The sequence below is a fragment of the Phacochoerus africanus genome, chromosome 4 (assembly GCF_016906955.1).
Source record: "Phacochoerus africanus isolate WHEZ1 chromosome 4, ROS_Pafr_v1, whole genome shotgun sequence".
NCBI classification, from domain to species: domain Eukaryota; kingdom Metazoa; phylum Chordata; class Mammalia; order Artiodactyla; family Suidae; genus Phacochoerus; species Phacochoerus africanus.
This window is the reverse complement of record NC_062547.1, coordinates 70,770,979-70,783,508: the sequence shown is the minus strand read 5'-3', so window position 1 is coordinate 70,783,508 and position 12,530 is coordinate 70,770,979. Positions and strand designations below refer to the sequence as shown.

General features: G+C 39.6%; 1 pseudogene; it reads right to left on the bottom strand.

The window, feature by feature from the left end:
• Positions 1 to 1,094: 1,094 nt before the first annotated feature.
• LOC125124679 (vomeronasal type-2 receptor 116-like) lies at positions 1,095 to 2,116 on the bottom strand (annotated as a pseudogene).
• Between the last annotated feature and the right edge of the window lie 10,414 nt (positions 2,117 to 12,530).

Below are 12,530 nucleotides of genomic sequence, written 5' to 3'. Positions count from 1 at the left end.
ATAAAACTGATTAAATAAATACCATCTTTATCAATGGTTAAAATAGAGTAACAAGCACATTTTCATCCAAAGTATATGATTCAGTGTAATAAAGTTAGAACCATAGTATAATTTTTAGGATGTGGAGTGGTTTGTTCTCAAATGCATAAGGAAAGGAAATTTGTCAATGAGAAATAAGAACTTTTATTGGGATAAAGACAGGATATGGAAAAATTAACATATCACAACATTGTCAAAAGTTCATTCTTGGAAGATAAAAAGCAAACTGAATATTAAAACAGAAGCTCCAGAAAGAATCCCATGTTTATGGGAAAGTTCAGTAGTTGATAAAGTTACCATTTCAAGTATGTTATAAAATGATAATTTGAAAGGATGAGGAAAATATAATAGTTATTAAAATTTAACTGCCTTCAGCATTCTGAAAAACTATTTTAAAATTCATTTTTAATGAAATTTTAAATTAAAATCTCTAATGGAGTTACACTAACATATGTGAAAAGCTTGCATACCTTCAATTTTTTACCCAAATACGCATCTTTATACTATCAGTTGATGAAACAAAACAGAAAAGATACAATAAAAGGTGGTCTTAAATGTTTTTAGTTGTAAAATGACATTTTAGATCCAGAAATGGGTGAAGCAATAAGGATGTGCTTGCTGTATACTTCATGATGGAGTTAGACTCATTGGTAAAAGCTGTGAGGATAGCCATTAATCTGAGATAGAACACCTATCAGAATGTCTTAATGATTGAGTGTATTTTACATAGACTTCGAAACAGTGAGGGGAGAATCACTTGAGAAATAGAGGTAAAGCAGTTTTGATGATTTCTAATATCGAAAGAATAAACATGTAATATTATCTATCTGGGGAGTTCCCATTGTGGCTCAGCGGAAACAAATCTGAATAGCATCCATGAGGACAGATTCGATCCCTGGCCTTGCTCTGTGCATTGCCATGAGCTGTTGTGGAGGTTGCAGACACGGCTTGGATCCATCGTGGCTGTGGTTGTGGCATAGACCAGCAGCTACAGCTCTGATTCAACCCCTAGTCTGGGAACCTCCATATGCCAGGGGTGCAGCCATAAAAAAAAAAAAAAAACCAAAAAAAATTATTTGAGTGATATATTGTTCAGAACCAAATGTGATAGAGACTTATTATGAGATAAACCCTGAATGCCTATTTCTCTTAGAATCTATTTGATTCCTTAAAGCTTTCAAAGAGTTCTCTTCAGGTCTTAGGAGAATAATATAGCACTTGGGAGCAAAGATGCAGCCCAGTAGCCCAGCACTGGAGGCCAAGATGGAGAAGATCTCCACGGCCACCATGACCTTGCCCTTGGTGCTGTGGTAGACAGGGATGAAGGCGACCCAGACAGTGCAGAACACCAGCATGCTGAAGGTCAGGAACTTGGCTTCATTGAAGGTGTCAGGTAGGCTCCTGGCCAATAAAGCCAAGGAGAAACTCCTCAGGGCCAAAGAGCCCAGATATCCAAAGTCAGAGTAGAAGGCAGTGACAGAACCCTTGTTGCACACGATGATGAGGCTCTTGGGCTCAGAATGAGTGTCTATCTCAAGGAAAGGGGGAGAGGTTCCCAGCCAGACTCCACAGATAATCACTTGGATGAGGGAGCAGATGGGAATGACATATTTAGAAGCTCCTGTTACCAGCAATCTTCTCATGCTTCTTCCTGGTCTCATGGCCTTGAATGCCAGAATCACAGTAAGTGTTTTGGCCAGAACAGTGGCAACAGCCACAGTGAACACGGCTCCAAATGCAACTTGCCTGAGGATGCAGGTGGCTGTATTGGGTTGACCAATGTAGAGCAAGGAGCAGGGGAAGTACAGGAGGAGGGAGATAAGCAGGATTTAGCTGAGAGTCCAGTTATTGGTTTTGACAATGGGGGTGTCTCAGTGCTTCACAAAAACCCACAAAACCCCAGCTGTATGACACAGAAGCACAGAGCCATGCAGACTAGTGCCATCCCCAAGGAATCCTCATAGGCCAGGAAGGTCACAACTTTGGGGAGGCAGCGATTTCTCTCCTTGTTTGGATACTCTTGGTCTGGGCACTGGATGCACTGCTCTGCATCTTGGGCGACATCACACGCATCATTTCATGTTCACAATTTCTTCACATTTAAATATTATGTAAAACAGAAATATTTCCTCCAATTGTGCATATGTGCATTGTGCACGTTGACATGTTGATTCTCTGTGATATAGTATTCCAACACATCAAATTGGGAAATATTAGTGATGGCGTTAAAATCGGAACCTTTGTACATTCTTGGCAGATGTGTAAAATGGTGCAAAAGCTGTTGAAAAGGGGCTAGCAGTTTCTCAAAAAATTAAACATAGAATTACAGTAGGAGTGAACAATTCCCATCTAGCCATATATCCCCCAAAATTGAAGGCACTGATTTAAATGGACATTGGTCGCATACTCTTAGCTGCATTACTTACTGTAACCCAAAGGGGGATTCAAGGGTAAATGTCTGTTGACAGATAAATGGATAAACAAAATATGGTACATACATACAATGCAATATTATTCTACCTTTAAAAAGAAGGAATTGATTGGACACAGATTCCAACGTGGATGAATTTTACAAGTGTTATGCTTTGTGAAATAATCCAAAGAACAAATGCTGTATGATTCTACTGATATAATGTAGCTGTACTTAAAATTCCAAGTGGATGAATCTTAGAAGTGTTATGCTTTGGAAATAATCCAAAGAACAAATGCTGTATGATTCTACTGATATAATGTAGCTGTACTTCAAATTCATAGACCCAGAAGGTGGAATAGTATTTACATGGGAGCTGGGAAAGGGAGTAATTGGGAGTAACTGATCAATAATTGTGGAGATGAAGTTAGGTATGACGAGTTCTGTAGATGGATAGAGGAGAAGGTTGTGCAACAATGAAGATGTACTTATGTCCCTGAATTTTAATCTTAAAAAGGTTAAGATGGTAAATTTATATTATGTATATTTTATGACAATAAACATGTAAAAGTCAAAAGAATGAATGAATGCATGCATTAATGAGAAACTGGTACCTGATGACTCCTTTTCCAAAGCTCTCAGTTTCCTTTTCATTGAGAAATAGATAAGAGGTGGAGTTACCATAGGCAATTCTAAATTTTTATATCTATGTGGCTGGAAATGTGTCTCTCTGGGCAAGAAGCCCAAGTAAAGCAGCAAATAGGCCCTTCCTTCTTGTGGAATTTTCCTGAATCCTGAACTGCAACTTTGGCTACACACAGATTTTAGTATCTAAAAGGAAAAATAGAGTGTCATTGATCATACTTTTGCACATTACTAGCTACTAAGAGAAGTGTCTGTATTTCTCCCAGAAGAAGAAAGGACATTTCACTTGCTGTTACATCACTGTGCCTCCTCTTCATCCCCAACTATTTGATATTATCTAGACATCTAAGTGTGGAATAGTAAAGTTTTTTTCCCTTTCTTTTTTCTTAAATATTTACAGAGACAACCTCTGTAGCCTATGGTACAAATAGAACTTTTCAAAGGAAATTTTTGAAATAGATAAAAAGGGCAAGAAAATATGGCATGTCAGATTAATAGAGTGCAAATAATACATGCCAAGAGTGAAATTCATTGCAGTATATGCTTATGTTAGATGTCTTAATAACCTGAGTTCCTTCCTCAAGAAATAGAAGAAGAAAATAAACTCAGAGCAATCACTTTTATTACATACATTCCTGAGAACAAAACTTGTTTTTCTCTTACCTAAACACCTCATCCCAATATATCTGTCAATTCATATATCTTTATGGTCATGATATTTATCTGCAGAAAAATATTTTACTATCTTCTCATCCATTGCTGCACAAAGGGCTGTACATTCTAGGTAGAAGATCCTAATAATGTGAAAAGCAGACAAACTCCAAAAATTAACTTTATAAAACAAACAACCTGATGTAAAAATGGGCAGAAGAACTGCATAGACAGTTTCCAAAGAGTAAATGCAAATGGCCAACAGGCACCTGACCAGATACACAACATTCGGCATCAACAGGGAAATGTAAATGAGACCACAGTGAGATATCAGAATGACTGTTTTCAAAAAGAGCACAAGGAACAAATGTTGGCAAGGATGTGGAGAAAGGGGACCTTCCTGCATGTTGGTGGGAATGTAAATTGGTGGCTGACACTGTGGAAAATAGAATGGAGGTTTCTCAAAAAATTAAAAATAGAACTACCATATGATCTAGAAATTCTACTCCTGGGTTATATCTAAAGGAACAGACTAATTTGACAAGATACACGGTCCCCTATGTTCATAGCAGCATTGTTTATATGGCAGTGATATGGAGGCAACCCAAATGTCCATCAATACATGATTGGATAAAGATGTGGTAATATGTAGACAATGGAAAAGTACTCAGCCATAAAAAAAATTAAATTTTTCCACTTGCAGCCCCATGGATAGACTTAGAGGGTATTAAGCCAAGTGAAATAAGTCAGAGAAAGACAAATGCTGGGTGATACCACTTGTATGTGGAATATAAAAATTCAATGACTTAGGGACTATAACAAAAAACAAATAGACTTACCATTATAGAGGAAAAACTACTGGTTACCAGTTAGAAGAGCATAGGGGGATGGGTAAAATAGTGGTAGGGTATAAAGAGATGAAAACAATGCTGTTAAAATAAGCAACATGGATATAAGGTACAATACATGGAATACATGGAATACAGCCAGTATTTTATAATAAGTCTAAATTGTGTATACTTTTAACATTATGAATCATTGTACTGTACATCTGTAACATATAATACTGTATATCAACTATAATTCAATAAAAATCATAATGTCATATACAAACCTGTTCCTTCTAGACATTGGCTCAGATTTTATGTAAGATGACATTATGAAGTCAAGATGTTGCATTCAAAGAGTGAATTTAGTGCTCAAAATAGTGGATTCACACTTCTGTTCATAGGAGGATTCTGCTCTAATATCTTTACAGTGTATACATCTAACTTTGAAAAGATGTCATACATCTTCGAATCCAATAGGCCATTCCACCATCTCTTCATTGATCACAAAGCTTTGATCATATGGGCTATTAGAGCCAAATTTCCCCACTTTAATCAGGAGCCCAAGACTGCCTGGAAAACTCACAACATTCAGGATATCATACTCCACCATATGGTGTCTCTTCTCATCTAAGGACATGCGCTCCCCAGCACTGTTTAGAAATTGAATTTTATCCAGGAATTGGTGAAGCTAGAGGAAAAGAAAGATTGAAAAGTGGAAAGTGCATTCAAATTAGACATGGAAGGCCCATACTTACAAAGCAACGACTCTTTCCCACCTCCCCGACTTCATACTTTCTTGTTGGTAGAAATTAAGGGGTTGGTTTGTTTGTTTTGTTGTTTACCATCTCTCAGACTCTAGTGACATGAACGTAAATTTACCTCTTATTCTGAAAACAGAGAAGAGATTGAATTCACCTGTTCAAAGTGTGCATTAGTCATGTTCTTTGGGGCAGCATGAGCCATAAAGTTTGCTCAGGAGAAGAAGTGCAACATGGACATTTTTCTCTTACATTTTTGGCCAAGAGTATAATTGTCTAGTGATAATGGAGTGAACACTTTCACAATGAGAGAAGAGTAAAATCTACAATCTGTAGACTATTAATGGTGTTTTTAATTTAGCCTTTTAATCTTTGAACCATAGAAACTCTTGCTGGTTTTTTTGTAAGTTTTTTGGTGGGTTTTCGCATAACTTTTCAAGGTTTAAATGTGTATCAGTGATGCATTTCTTCTAATGGCTCCATCTTATTCTTCTGAATGGATATATTGCTTTTTTATTATCCATTCATTGGTTCATGGAAATTGGAGTTGTTTCCACTTCTTGCTGTTATCTATAGTGCTGCTCTGAATATCCATATGCAAATTTTGGTATGAATACCTGTTTTCAGTTTTAGAGTATAAATATCTAAGAGTAGAAGTGCTAGGTCATACAGTAATGAGACACTCTAGAGGTGGACTCTTTTGCGTTTTGGAGCAAGACTTTAACATTCAGCCTGGCAGTTACAGCTCTGTCTTAGCCTTCACTTCCCTCTGGAATGAAGCCTGACTTTCAGCAGAATTGATCACTTAGGGCTTTCTCAGGACTTTTCTTCTGATTAGAAGCCAAACCCTATGCATAAAGTTCTAAATTCCATGGAATATATGGAAATTCTTCAAAGCTCTTATTATCCAAAGCATCTCTTTAGGCAGCCTTTCTCCCAGTGTTTTACAGTTTTTCTATAGTATTCCCTAATTGTTACTTCTGACCCCATGTGGCAACTGATATCTTTATATGCTTTCAACATTTACCCCCTTAGCCACTCAGGACTTAGAAAAGTTGAAAGTGAGGCAAAGGTAAGGCTTAGATCAATCCTTCAGAGAACCACCAGGTAGGTCAAAATAAAGGATGTTAATTTTTTAGAATGAGGTTCATAAAACTCCTTCTGGAAATGGTAAATTGTACTGAGAATGTTCAGTTTTGTTTAAAAGATCTCTGTTGAGCTGGGGAGTAAAGAATGGTACCAGAGTAAATTAAGACATCACGATGTTCTATACCAAAATTCACCTGTTCTTTTCTTCATTAAGCATTCCCCCTTTTGGAAGCTTTTGTTTGGATGCCAGAATTCTGAAAAAGCTAATTCTGATCAATTTTTTCATCTATTTAACACTTTCTTGGAAGGACAGACATTTAGAGTTCTCTACTTTGCTCTTTTCATTGACTTTTTTTTTTAAGGAACTAGCATTTAAGCCTCAATCACATGTGGTAGATGCATCCTAAGTAATCCAGAATCACATCATTTGAAGTCATATTGTAAAGGTCACCTACTTTCTAAAAGCCAAAACTAAATGAGTGCTAAGTTCCTTGTCAGATATTATTATTAATAATGTAAAAATCATCCAGTGAATTAACAGTCTGACATTAATTTCTATACATAGATATTTGATTTAATTTCCTATTAAGATATTTAAAAGATAGACATGTATTAAAGCTAATTAGTTCCTTTGCTTTCATCAATATTTGGTTAAATATATTTATGCCTTGTGTATGACAACAGAGTTCTTAAGTATACCATATAGAGGAGATGTAGATTCAGAAAAGCCTGGGATAAAAATTCATGTAAATACATTCATAACACAGGAAGATATCTTAAACTTTTAAGTATCCATGGTCATACATTTTTTGTGTCTTTTTGCCTTTTCTAGGGCTGCTCCCATGGCATATGGAGGTTCCCAGGCTAAGGTCCAATCAGAGCTGTAGCCGCCAGCATACGCCAGAGCCACAGCAACGCTGGATCCTAGCCACGTCTGCAACCTACACCACAGCTCACAGAAACTCCGGATCCCCAACCCACTAAGCAAGGCCAGGGACTGAACCCTCAACCCCATGGTTCCCAGTCGGATCCATCAACCACTGCGCCAGGACAGGAACTCCCATGATCATACATTTCAAATGGAGGCCATGTTCCCTGCTCCTAGGATTGTGTGCATATTTTGTAAGAATAGATCTGTCTAAAAATAACTCATTTATGGGGCTCAGTGTAGGGTAACAAGTAAATGTCAATTATAATTTCCTCAATATTATTTCACAGGGCACTTGGATCACAGAGTATGTGGCATCTCTGATGAAATTTCTGGGGTCAGACATGGTCAATATGAAGTGTTGTGCATTGGGCACTTTCCAAATAAAAGTGTAGATTTTCCTAATTTTTGATTCCTATATATTTTATTATGAATTGTCTTTGGATGGTTTACAGCCTACATTAGGAAATATTTATCAGGTATAATTTCTTATTAGATAGAATGTTAAACAGCTCCAAATGTCAGCTTTCTTCAGATAAACATAGCACTTATAGATCTATGTATAACCAATGTGAAAGAACTCTCTGTCCATTGTGCCTAATTCTGTGGACCTTGAGGCAAAAATATGGTCATGATGATGAAGCTCAATAAAACACAACCAGATATCCTTTGATTGTCAATTCATGACCTGCATCCGAAGGACATTTACCTTCCAGGGAAGAAGCATCTCCTGGTCTATATCTCCTAGAGATCCCATTTCTGTTTTCACCAGAAGCAATTCATGGAGTGCTTGGGCCACTGAATATACAGCATTGTAGATGATATAGCTAGAGTCAGACATGGTGATCATGTCAATGTTTATTGGCATAAACTGCAAGGAAGAATATGTTGGGCACTCATTGATTTTCCCACATAGTGATCCAGCAAGTAAATAATAAAAAATGTTAAGCTACATTCTACTGAAGTAAAAGTCTTCTGGGTATTGGGAAGGATCAACTGTTTTGAGAAAGTGCTCAAAACCTGAGATTTTCCTCTTCTGGAGTGAAAAGGAGAGACTTCTATGGAAAGAGTTCAGTATATTGTCCACCTTATTCAAAACAATATCACACTTTGCCACCAAAATCCACACCTTATCCAAAGTTAAATAAAAATTATGTCCTAGATTGAGAGTCATGAAAATTGCCTCATCACCATGTATTATATGCACTTTTGCAAATGAAGCTCTGGTCTTGGTCAAGAAATTTATGTCAGTTGATTCAAATGTTCCCTTAGGGATGGGGAACTATTCAGTAAAGTCTGGAGGTTTTTTCCTTTCATCCTGTTAAGTATATCATGCCACTCCCTTCTGGTCTGCAGAGTTTCTGTTGAAAAATCTGCCAATAGCCTTACTGGGGTTCCCTTCTACGTTATTTGTTTCTTTTCCCTAGCTGCTTTCAAGATTTTCTCTTTGTCTTTAATTTGGGTCAGTTTGATTAATAAATGTCTCGGGGTGTTCCTCCTTCGGTTTATTTTATATGGTACTCATTGTGCTTCCTGGATTTGAGTGAGTGATTCCTTCCCCATGTTAGGGAAGTTTTCAGCTATTATCTCTTGGAATATTTTTTCTGTCTCCTTCTCTCTCTCTTCTCCTTCTGGCACCCCTATAATACGGATGTTGGTGCGTTTCACGTTGTCCCAGAGTTCTCTGAGACTCTCTTCATTTGTTTTCAGTCTTTTTTCTTTTCTGTTCCACATCCATAATTTCCACTAATCTGTCCTCCACCTCGCTTATTCATTCTTCTGCCTCCTGTATTCTGCTGTTAGCTGCCTCTAGTGAATTTTTTGTTTCAGTTATTGTATTTTGCATCTCTTCTTGTTTAAGTTTGATATCTTGTATCTCTTTGGTCAGTGTTTCCTGTAAGTTATCCATCTTTGCCTCCAGTTTATTTCCAATATCTTGCATCATCTTCAGCATCAACAATTCTAAGTCTTTTTCCTGGAGGCTGAGAATCTCCTTATGGCTTAGGTGATTTTCTGGGGTTTTTCCTTTCTCCCTCATCTGGGTTATAGTTCTCTGTCTTTTCATTTTTATAGGTTTTTGATGTGGTGACGTTTTTACAGATAATAGAGTTGTAGCCTCTCTTACTTCTGATGTCTGCCCCCCTGTGGCTGAAGTCGGTATGGGGGGCTTGCTGTAGGCTTCCCAATGGGAGGGCTGATGCCTACCCCCTGGTAGGTGGAGCCGATTCTAATCCCTCTGGTGGGTGGGACTTAGTCTCTGGATGGGATCAGAGGCAGCTGTGTGCCTGAGGGGTCTTTAGGTAGCCTGTTTCCTGAGGGGTGGAGCTGTGATCCCACCTGGGTTGTTGTTTTCCCTGGGGCTTCTCAGGCTGACTGATGGATGGGGCCAGGTTTTCCCAAAATGGCCACCTCCAGAGAAAGGCACAGCTGCTGAATATTCCTGAGAGCTTTGCTTTCAATGTCCTTCCCTCACAACAAGCCACATTCACCCCTGTTTTCCCAGGATGTCCTCCAAGAACTGCAGTCAGGTTTGACTCAGGTTCCCTTGGAGACTTTGCTTTGCCCTGGGACCCAGTGCACGTGAAAGTCTGTGTGCACCTTTTAAGAATGGGGTCTCCATTTCCCCCAGTCCCGTGGAGCTCTTGCGCACAAGCCCCACTGGCCTTCAGTGCCAGACACTCTGGGGCTTTTTCTCCCACTGCCAGATCTGCACACGTGAGAGTTTGATGTGTGGCTCAGAACTCTCACTCCTGTAGGTGAGTCTCTGTGAACCAGTTAGTTTCCAGTCTGTGGAGCTTCCCACCCGGGAGGTACGGGGTTGTTTATATCATAAAATCACCCCTCCTGCCTCTTGATGTGGCCTCTTTTTCTTCTGGAGTAGGATATCTTTTTTAAGGTTTCTGGTCAATTTGGGTGAAGAATGCTCAGCTTTTAGTTGTGAATTTTGTTGTTTTTAGGAGAGAAGTTGAGCTCTAGTCCTTCCATTCTGCCATCATTCCTTTTTGGGGTCAGCTCCGGGGTCTTCAGGGCCGCGGAGTCCGCTCGGCGCCTGCAATGAAGGTAGGCAGCTGGCTGCAGTGCCCACAGGCTTAGCCCTTCACCTGGACGCAGCAGGGCGGCTGCTCCACACTCTGGTAGCTGGTGGTGGGCGGAAGGCTGTACAGCTCATGAATAACAGAAACTGAAGGTGAACTTAGGACCACACATATACCTTTCTGTAGCATCTCTGCTTTCAGGTCCCAGAGGAAATGCTCCCCTTCCCTATCATCAGAGAAGAGAAGTGCCACCCAGGTCCAGCCAAAATGCAGCAATAACCAGACCAATCCCTGGATGAAAGAACTATCCTTACTGGCCATCTGATAAAGAGATGGAAATTGGTTTTTATCACTCAGGAAAGGGTCAAAAGGACAATATGTAGGAGTTCCCATAGTGGCACAGCAGTAAACGAATCCGACTAGGAACCATGAGGTTGCGAGTTCCATCCCTGGCCTTGCTCAGTGGGTTAAGGATCTGGCATTGCCCTGAGCTGTGGTGTAGGTTGCAGATGTGGCTCGGATCTGGCGTTGCTGTGGCTCTGGTGTAGGCTAGTGGCTACAGCTCCGATTAGACCCCTAGCCTGGGAACCTCCACATACCATGGGTAAAGCTCTGAAAAGACACACAAACACACACACACACACACACACACACACACACACACACACACACGGACCGTATGTGCCCTGAATAAGAAGGAAAAACATGATTCTAAATTTAGTGGATTTGGGTTTGTCTTCCTTTGAAAGAGGGTGAGCCAGTTCTTTCTGTGATAGAGAACTTGACCTGATTCTTTGAGGAAAAGAAGGAGACTTCAGTGGACATTATACAGTTCTCGTGTCATTTTGGACACACGAAATACTGTTTAGCTAGACCCCTTGATTTTGCAAAGGACATATGATTTCCTCAGATCTGTGGTACCAGGTTCAAGGAAAGAATTATAGAAAATGTGTAATGCTTCTTATCTCCTTTGATTTCCAGTTGAAAAAGGTATGTGCTATATAGGGTGTACAAATTCCATGGTAGTGACACCATCAGTTTTGCACTGTGGGACTTTGGGAAGGGTTATTTTCATATCAGCAATCAATAATTGATGTAAACTTGAAGCTATATATCTTTTATTATTAAACTCTGAATTATTGTATTTAATTTTCTACCTCAGTATTACCTAGGTTATTGTGGAATTTACAGATACATAGCCTCTCAGATTTTCTAAACATTTCTAGGACAGCATTCTTCTAATCTAATGCTGGCATGCTTAGAAGTAATGTCTCTTGCCTGCTGCTTGTTAGAGATCTACATTTAGGAAGAGATCCTGAGATGGAGAGTTCCATGTGGAAAGTGTATGGGTTGATTCTCAGAGGTATACCCGTAGAATGGAGCAAAGCAGAAATAGGAAGAAGGAAATGCTGAACCTCAGAGCTATTGCACCTGAGTCTCAACCAATCCTCAGCGTTCTCTTGAGCTTGGATAGCCTCTCAGCGTTGGCCCAAGCAGGGACTAGGGTACCAGGCTTCTTTTTCCCATGTATGCTAAACTCTGGCTTCTGGCTGTGCACTGACAATATCCTCTTCTTAGCTGAGGCCATTCCCTATTTCTGAGCATTTTCTATGATGTGAAGACATATGAGCCATTATTGGTCAATATTCCAAGCATCTGTGGGATGGATGTCTTGGCCCTAAGCATGAATCTGGCTTCAAATATTGACTGTATTTATCCTTAACCTTATGCTTCCTTCTCAGCCCACAATCTGAGGAAGTCCCTCACAATCTGAGGAAGTCCCTGGGGAATAATCTCACAATCTGAGGAAGTCCCTGGGGTGTGTTTATAACTGGACCAAATCCATACTCACAGCTACCACCTTTCCCTTTGGATAGATAAGAAGAAAAGGCATAGGGAAGAGCAGAATATCTCACCAGGGCTCAGGCTCAGTCACCTGTGGGATTTTTTTTATAGCTCCAGAAGTGTTCCAATCTCAGCTGAAAATGCTGTTGCGGTTCCTATAAAGACGACCACGGATTTCCTCTGTCTGTGACAGTTGTATTGGGGACAGTCTGATTCCCTCCAGAGAACCAAAACAGGGCATTTTCTAAAGTCTTGTGATCACTTTCAAGGGCATTGTAGAGATCATAACCCAAGGACGTG